Source organism: Halyomorpha halys, unplaced genomic scaffold (genome assembly GCF_000696795.3).
Source record: "Halyomorpha halys isolate HHAL.00 unplaced genomic scaffold, Hhal_1.1 Scaffold276.1, whole genome shotgun sequence".
Taxonomy (NCBI): domain Eukaryota; kingdom Metazoa; phylum Arthropoda; class Insecta; order Hemiptera; family Pentatomidae; genus Halyomorpha; species Halyomorpha halys.
Window position 1 is genome coordinate 67,707 of NW_027105171.1, and position 8,701 is coordinate 76,407.

General features: G+C 31.2%; 1 protein-coding gene across 1 annotated transcript in view; it reads right to left on the reverse strand.

Annotated features, from left to right (window-relative positions):
* Positions 1-8,701, reverse strand: part of LOC106680675 (very long chain fatty acid elongase AAEL008004) — a 125,001-nt gene that overhangs the window by 20,990 nt on the left and 95,310 nt on the right. The window lies entirely within an intron of this gene.

Genomic DNA, 8,701 nt, shown 5'->3' on the forward strand with positions numbered 1-8,701 from the left:
TTTATTTTCAAATTAACTCTCTTGATGAGTACTGAAACATTTCTTGATGAATTACGTTCTCTCGAATATTTATTTATTTATTTACTCTGAGTTGCACCGTTTTCTCTCAGTAGTCTTCAAATATAATTGTTATACTTGAAGACTAAAAAAGTATCTCAAATTGAATTTTCTGAATTTTTACTTTTGATTGTTCAATTACATTGAAAGAAAATCTAACAAACAATATTTGTGTTTAGTTATATTACAAACATAGTTATATTACCATGCTGGTTTCGTATTTCCACAAATAACAAATAAAAAGTATGGAGCTAAATTACTCGATAAGGGACACCTTTGGAAAAGATTTAATTGCATGTTCATTATAGGGAAAGATGAATTTAATCTTATGATTTCATCTTCAAATTAAATAAATTTTTATTTTTTATTTTTTTTTGTTTACGACAATGGCGTTAATAAGAAATAAGGTTTAATGTGTGTTTTCATTGGAATTTTAAGAAAAAAAATCTGAAACTATCCAACTTTGACTTCCCTATTTTAATAACATAATTCATAGTAAGCTATTTGTTGTAGAATACGTCATAACTGAGTTCGTTATTTTATGAAAAAAAATGTCTAATTTGACCAATAAAGGCCCTTAATTTGTATTGTGAGATATTGTAATATTTAAGCTTTCATCATTTGCCCAAATGTCTGCGTTTTCCCACTTTGCGGTACTTTTTTTTTTCTCCCTTTTTGGTCATTTATGATACAGGATTTATGCTGTAGGCGACCAATCTTTTCTAACAAGAATAGGAGGCTCGAGTTTTTATTCCATGGGACTGCCAAAGTCAACCGGCCCAGACCGGAATCGAACTGGCACAGCTGAAGTTGAGACATTACCAAGGTGTCTTAACTTCTTAATCTTCTCGTCTATAACGGCTTCTAATGCACCTCTGCGTCAATGTACAATGGTTTTGTAAATTCTGTTTTTCTGTTAGTTTTCTAGGAAGTAGTTTCGAGCCAAATTTAGCAATGGATAGATAACATGCATTACTCGTGTTTAATCTTGCACTTATTTCCTTCTGATTTCGGTTATTGTAGATTCTATATAACTAAATTTCTCTGCGTATTGAAACGTTTTCCTCTGATCAAACATCATTGTTTGTTCTACTAATCTTTTTTTTTTTTAAGATGACACATGTGCCCTCGAAGTTAATAATAATTCTTTAATAGCACCCCAAACTCTCCAGTCCCATATCACAGCCCTCGAAGAATGGTGTCGTAATCGGAGGATTAAAATAAATTCCATCAAGTCACTTTTACCCTTTGTCGTAAACAGACTGCCCTACAGTATCTTTTAGTAATGTGGCTTTACCCCTGTCCAACAGATCGGCTACCTTGGGCTGCAACTAGACAAACGACTAACCTGGAATTCTCACACAAGACTGAAAAGACAAGAAACTGCACGTCGATTCTTATTGTTACAGCAATTACTAGACAAACGGTCTAAACTTCCAATCCATATTAGACTGTAATAACTCCAATCCGATCCAGACTATAATAAGGCCAATCTGGATATACGGAGTTGAGCTTTGGGGCTCCACTAAACCTTCGAATACTTACAATCCAAAGTCCTTCGTAAAATCTTCAATGCTCCTTACTTTATAACAAATAAAATCATACATAAAGACCTTAATGTTTCATATGTAACTGATCTAGCCCCAACCAGATACCATTGCTACATTGATACCATTATAAACTCCCCGACCACCCAAACCCACTAATTTCTAACCTTGCTTCTTCTTCTATTCCTGACAATCCTCCGAGGCGCCTGATAAGAAAATGACCACGAGACTTGCTAATGTAAAATCATTACTAGAGTGTTACCAATGGGTAGTTTTTCTACACGGCTGTATCACTATTATAAACTAAAATCAAATTTACTGGACGTTGTATATAAATGCACCGTTGTAAATTTCAATAAAGATATATATAATAAAAACCTTGTCTAGGGTTTTGAAATAAAAAAGTGTTGACGGAAGTATTATATCACTAGCCGTCAGTTCATAGCTGTTGTGAAACTGAAGGATCTGCAAAGCTGGCCCTCTAGTGACGTACTTACATAAGATGAAGTTGCCAAATCTGATGAGGAAATCTACCTAATACATATGACTTCTTTAAAATATACATATATATTTTTTTAAAATTGAAATATATTAAAACTCTTGAAGTAATTATTAACTGATTTCATAAAATGAAGTCATGATAAAAGTTTCCTAAAATTGATTATAATAATTTAAACCGATTAATAAATTAAAAAACTATGATGTAACGGTTCCTTTCGTCATTCTAATAAATATATCTTCAATATTGATAGTCGTCCCAGTATAATATATTCTTAAATTATTCTATTTCGAAAAGTTTTATCAGACACTAAGAGTTCATTTGTCACAACAAACTTATGCTAATTGCTTAATTAGCATATTATTGCTGGGGATAATTACATCGTTCAATATTCTTTCTTTACCTAAATGTCAATACATAAATATAATAAGCAATGTCTCCACTGTGCATTTTTCTTATGTGAATAGCGCTTGTGACAAACGCACTGTGTCGGCATTTGTTAAAGTATTCTAGAAAAACACAGTATGTGAATTGCTCGCAAAAACACACATAGTGTGAACATGGCTTTAAAAGTAATATTTATATTTTCAAAATATAAATTAATTATTTGAAAATTATCACTCATGATTAATCAGTAATATCTCTTTTTTAAAAAATAAGAATAAGATATTTCAATTACGATTAATTACAATAAATTATTTTACGATTATAATTAATATTTGTTATATTATAATGCAGAAGCTAATTATTATTTAGTTATAAGAATCCCGAGAGTCATATCTAAAAATTGTCAGAATATTTTTCGCTCTAATTGAAATATAAATTTCATGGTTTTATTTGCTAATTTCAAATCGCATCATTAAGAACAATTTATGTTTATAAAAACCTCACTACTTCTAAATTTATTTCGAATTAATATTTACAAATAGTAAATAAAGTAAACTAAACTATTATCAATAATTTAAAATTATGTTTTTTAAATATTATTTAGCGTTAATACCTGTTGTGCTCAATTTATGAATATTGGTGAGAATTGTAGCAGGTTAAAAACAGCATATTAATTGTAAATTAATAGGCAATTAATCCTGTATCAACTTCGTTTTCTCATGTATTAATTTATGAAAATTAATTTGACTCTAATTTAAAAAATATTTGTCGCAAATTAAAAATAATGATTATTAAAAAATTATGCCTGTTACAATAATATGATATTTTTTTTTTTTATAAAAATTATAAAATAATTTTATACCAAACTATTTTTGTTCAAATAAAAAAAATAAATGTTGTCATACCCAAAATAGGATGTGCTCTAAAAGGTACTGAATCTGTTTTATTTAATTTTCATGAGATTTTTACCTTCTGAAATTACGTCAATCTGGATCTCACAATGACCAGGTCAAATATCAGAAACCATTTTTCGTTCTATTTAAAAAAAACATTAAACTACAAAATTCTGGTATTATGTTCACCAGTTTAGATATGGATTACCAAATATTGACTATTAGTTGTTCTTATATTTTTCCGGACTGTAAAGTACATTACAGTACAGATAAATACATTACAAAATGATTAACTGAATAATTTCCGAAATTTATTGGTAAAAAAAAACTGTTTTGAAAGAATGAGTCTTATACCAAGAACAATTTTTTATTAACAAAATATATTTTAAACTCTTTAAAGATACTTTATAAAGTACTTCACTATATAAATAACCCAAATCGGAAAGTTGATTTGTATATAATTTCTTGAACCAGTTTTTTTAATCAACGATTTTTAAAGTAAACCAAATAAAGTTAGTGTATAGAACACAGCATTGGTATGAAGTTATGTTAATATAATTACCATATCCACGGAGGCCTCTCACCTCCAAATATTTAAGTAGAGTTTTAATAGAATGGACACAACACCAAACATCAGATAAGTATGTCACTGGATTCCTTCAAGTACCAAGCTAGACTATACCACCTTAGTTGGACTGAAATGAACACCTTGCAATGCCACAAGACAATCAAAGGCAGGAGACTTAAGTAGGTCTGATGTACTAATTTTATTTTAATGAAGGGTACGAAAAAAATAAATAAATTAAAGTACCACTGGTAGAAAAAGGTTGTACTCAATTCGATTTATGTTTCATTTACGTATTGCATCTTACTAATCCATGTTTATTTTTCTGTTTTTAGAGGAAACAGAAAAAAAAGAAAGAAAATAGTTATATTTTAATTATATTATTTCAAAATTTTTTGAGACAAGGTAATTATTTATTAAATAATTCAAAAATTAGTATCCAATTCTGTCTCAACACTTTATTTTCCACTAGTCCAGAACGTTAGAATGGCCGAAACGTTGGACTAGTGGAAAATAAAGTGTTGAGACAGAATTGGATACTAATTTTTGAATTATTTAATAGAAAATAGTAATAATATAAGGAAAATTATAACTATATTCTTTCTTTTTTTTTTCTGTCAGTAACATGTTTAGATACAATCCTCCTATGCCGTTTGGTTGTTGGCATTTCTGATAAATAAATAAAGAAAAAAAGAGATCTGAGTTTATTCAAGAATTAATTTGGAACTTATTATAGTAAAGCTCATAACAGACAATCTTATAAGTACTGTTTTTAGAATAACGATTATACAAAAGGAATGATTTGTTCGAGATCACACTGAACCGCCAAATTTTTCCCCCAGGACTGCTCCAGAACTGAAAGGGTTGACTCACGGCTACAGTGATAGAAGAGAAGAGGCCTCTAGGCTGTGCGAATTTCAGGGCTCTCGCTGTTCGCATTGTCTAGTTATAATGGAAAACTAAAAGGAAGTAATGAGTGATATATTTTTTTAATGAGATTTTTCTTGACCTGAATTTCTTTCAAACTTTTTTCTGTTTATGGCTCTGCCAAGAATTAATGCCTTACCAGACTTTTTTTCTCCTCATCTTTCCCATTTAATCAAGGTTTTCCTCTTTCCTTCCAATTTCATTGTTATCTTTGGCTGTCTTTACGCTGATGTGTTAAAAGGATCCTAACCAGCTAAATTTTTTTTTCTATGATTGAATGCATTTTTTTCCACCTTTTTCAGTTCTCGTATTTTTTCGTCTTTCATACTTTAAAAAGAGCGGCGATAAAATCTATACGTGAAAGATTTTATCGCCGCTCTTCTTCAAAAATCCGATTCGGAACCTAACAATCTTTTTTGGAGCCTGGCATTAATGGACCTTGTTTCTGAGGCATATGTCGTTGTAGTAGTCAGTACTGCTAATCTAAACAATAAAAGTGCATGAAATTAATTTGAAAAATGTTCTTAAATAATATGGAAACATTACCAAGTTATTCTGAGACATAGAGCTTCAGAGCATTTGAAGACCATTGGTGAATGATGTCTTAAGTGATATTTTTGGAGAAATAGAAATTCTTCTTCTATTAAATTATTTTAATAATATCCCTTTCTATATAGCACCTTGTTTATCGAATAGTACGTTGTGAAAATCATCTTTCTTGATGATTGTTATTATTTACCAAGAAATTTATAATTTAAAGACAACGTTTCAGGACGCTTGTCCTATCTTCAGGTAGCTTTTCTTCACATCCTGATATGGTCATTAAATCACTCCCCTTCTTGCTTAGTTTCTATTAATAGTTTATTTATGTTTTTTCGTTTATAAGTACTATCTAATATGATAATAAGTAGTAAGGATCAATTTGCTAAGCTAAGTAGGCCAAATTGTTTGTATTTTAACAATGAAGCAGAAATCTTTGGCAAGGGAATTAGAACTTGTTCAAATCAAATTTCTCTTGAGCCAGGGAGCCTCTTAGCAGTTTCTTCCTACACTGTATGTGTCTGATGCACCAGAAGTAGGCACCTTAACAAAAATGTTCGAATTTTTTTTGTGCCGTTTGTAGCCGAGGAAGTTAAAAGTTCTAACTTTAACTGGCTCGTGACTGCAGCGTTTCCGGTTCGTATCCAGCCTGGGGGATCGAATTTTCACTTAGTGGGACCACCAAAAAAATAGTTAGAATAGGTTAGTAACATATTGATAACCTTCTGCATGTCAGAAATTACCAGGAAAGTGGTCATAAAAAAAAAAGAATTAAATAAATTTTAAAAAAACTACGATGTTAGTTTACTCAAGATTTTCTTTTCAAGAATGCTCAAGTTGGTAAACTTTTTTCGAAGCTAATTTATTTTACATTTTATCAAAAATAAACAATAATTATTTTTTTAACTGAATTGCCAGACATGTCTTTCCGCACCTATCGTTGGCTTTAATAAAGGTTCAAAACTTAAAAATTAAAATCACTAGTTCCTGCATCTAGTAAAAAGTGTAAATTCAAAACAAAAACAGTTTTTTTTTTGTTTTTTTTTACTAAATGCTACGTTCAGATGTAGATTTTTCATAAACTCAGCATAAGTGAATCTTCAGAGTGACGGAAAGTTCAAACTTTTCACATGTTCCAAAGAATTTTTTTTTATATGCAAGCTTCCAGTATCGGTCAAACGGTCTATTACATTTGGAGTATTTCATTTGAAATCACTTAGATTTCTTTATTATTTTATTTGTATACCTTTAAATTTTTTTTAAAAACAAAAATGTAACCAAGGTTTCTTTTTCTTACCATCCTCAAATGCTACATTAAAATTTATCTACCCATACCAACTTTTTTCTGTATTGAATTACTTCCTCTATAAGTCCTAATGATAGTATTACGTGGTCTGAAGGCAGATAAGAAATAAAACAAATTGATATATGTAATTAACATCTTATTCTCCTTGAATTTTGCAGAAAAGCTATGAGTTATTTATTGACAGCACTTGGGAACATGGGGTAATGACAGGTCAGTATGAAAACTACTCGCGAAACCATCTGAGCTGATATAATATCCAATCTCTTCTCGTATTAAGCTTAATCATTTGAGACGGAATCTATTTATAATTTAACTTATCCAATTTCCAGAAACAGGTTTCGAACCTCCAGTAGTCTATTTCAACGCAGAAACAAATTGGAAGCACTAGTCTGCATATCTTTTAGAAAGAACCTTGTTTTGCAATCAGCCTAGAGAAAACCTACTCTGTCCTTTTAAATTGGGGCTGAATTGTTTTAGGTCAATGTCTAATCTAAGATAAGAAATACACTCTTAGCATTTTATTGTGTTTTGACGATTCGAGCGTTGTGGAATGTTCCTCTTATTTTCATTGACTAAGGCACCACAAGGTCCTCTTATGTTTGTTCCTTTTGAAAATTATATATCTATATATACATTTATAAACTTTTGTTTAGTTCTAGAATCAAACATATATAATTGTATCTTGTTTTTAAATCATATTTATTCTATTTTCCTAATTTAAATAATAGCCACAGGCTAATTAATTGATTTGAATGAGTAGAGCTCAAGGGCGGAATAATTCGTAAAAATTAGGCTATGAAAATATATATATATTATTATGTTATTTATTTGCCTTTTGGCTATGTTTATTTTAAGTGCTAAGATTATTTGAAAATATCGAAATACAATCTTCATATGACTTTCGTAGTTTCATATGTAATGGCAAATAAAAATTACAAATTAACATTAATAATAATAATAAAGGCTTAACGAGCCCGAAGGTTCGATGCCGATACCACCAAACGCTCTCAGCATTCATCCTTCCAGTGATGCCCCTCCAAACCCAATTCCACTAAATCTGTTTTAACACAATCCTCCCATCTACGTTTCGGTCTACCCCTCGGACGTTTACCCGTTGGTTCAGTGTTTATTAACATTTTAGGGATCCGCTCGTTACTAAGCCCTACAATCTTACATGCCCATCTTATACGCCGTAATGCTATAACTTGAATTATATTTACCGGGTGTAGGTCCCTTAATTCAGCGTTGTGTAATCTTTTAAATTCTCCCGTTAATTCATCCTTTTTCGGTCCGAATATTTTGCGTAATTCTTTATCTTCGAAAACCCTAAGAAGCTGTTCATCCCTTAGTGTAAGAGGCCACGCCTCACATCCATAAAGAACAGTGGTAAGGATAATAGTTTTGTAAATTCTAATTTTTAAGTTTTTCGATAGGAGGCTTTTCGAAATTGAAAAATAACAAGCATTTCCCGTCTTCAACCTAGCTTTTATTTCCTCATCAATTTCGTTTTTTCTAGTTACCTTAGAATCTAAATACTTAAACTTATCTACCTGTTCAAACGTATTTCCTCCTATATCTATATCACCGAAATTGCTCGTGTTTCTTCTACTGCTAACCATATAGTTTGTTTTATCCGTATTTATTTCAAGACCTAGCTAGTTCCTTGCTGGAGTTTATTATCGTGGTTGTATTTAGTTCTATAGATTCTTTGTCCTTTTCCCTCGCGCGGCCTCATTACCTCGTAGGGGAGCGTCTCAAGGGTGGTGGATGTGGGGATGATCGGTAGAAATTCTTCGGAAGTTCCTCTCGGCTTCCAATGGACTCGCGAACCAACAATGAGAGCGGCCCCCCAGGCTTGCTGGAGGGTGAGGCGTAGGATTGAACGCCCTACTCACATACTTTTTAGTTCACAAAATACCACAAAACAGTCATGGATCCTACTGAGGTAAAACGCTCATTATCCGGAGGTAAACTAGTCCC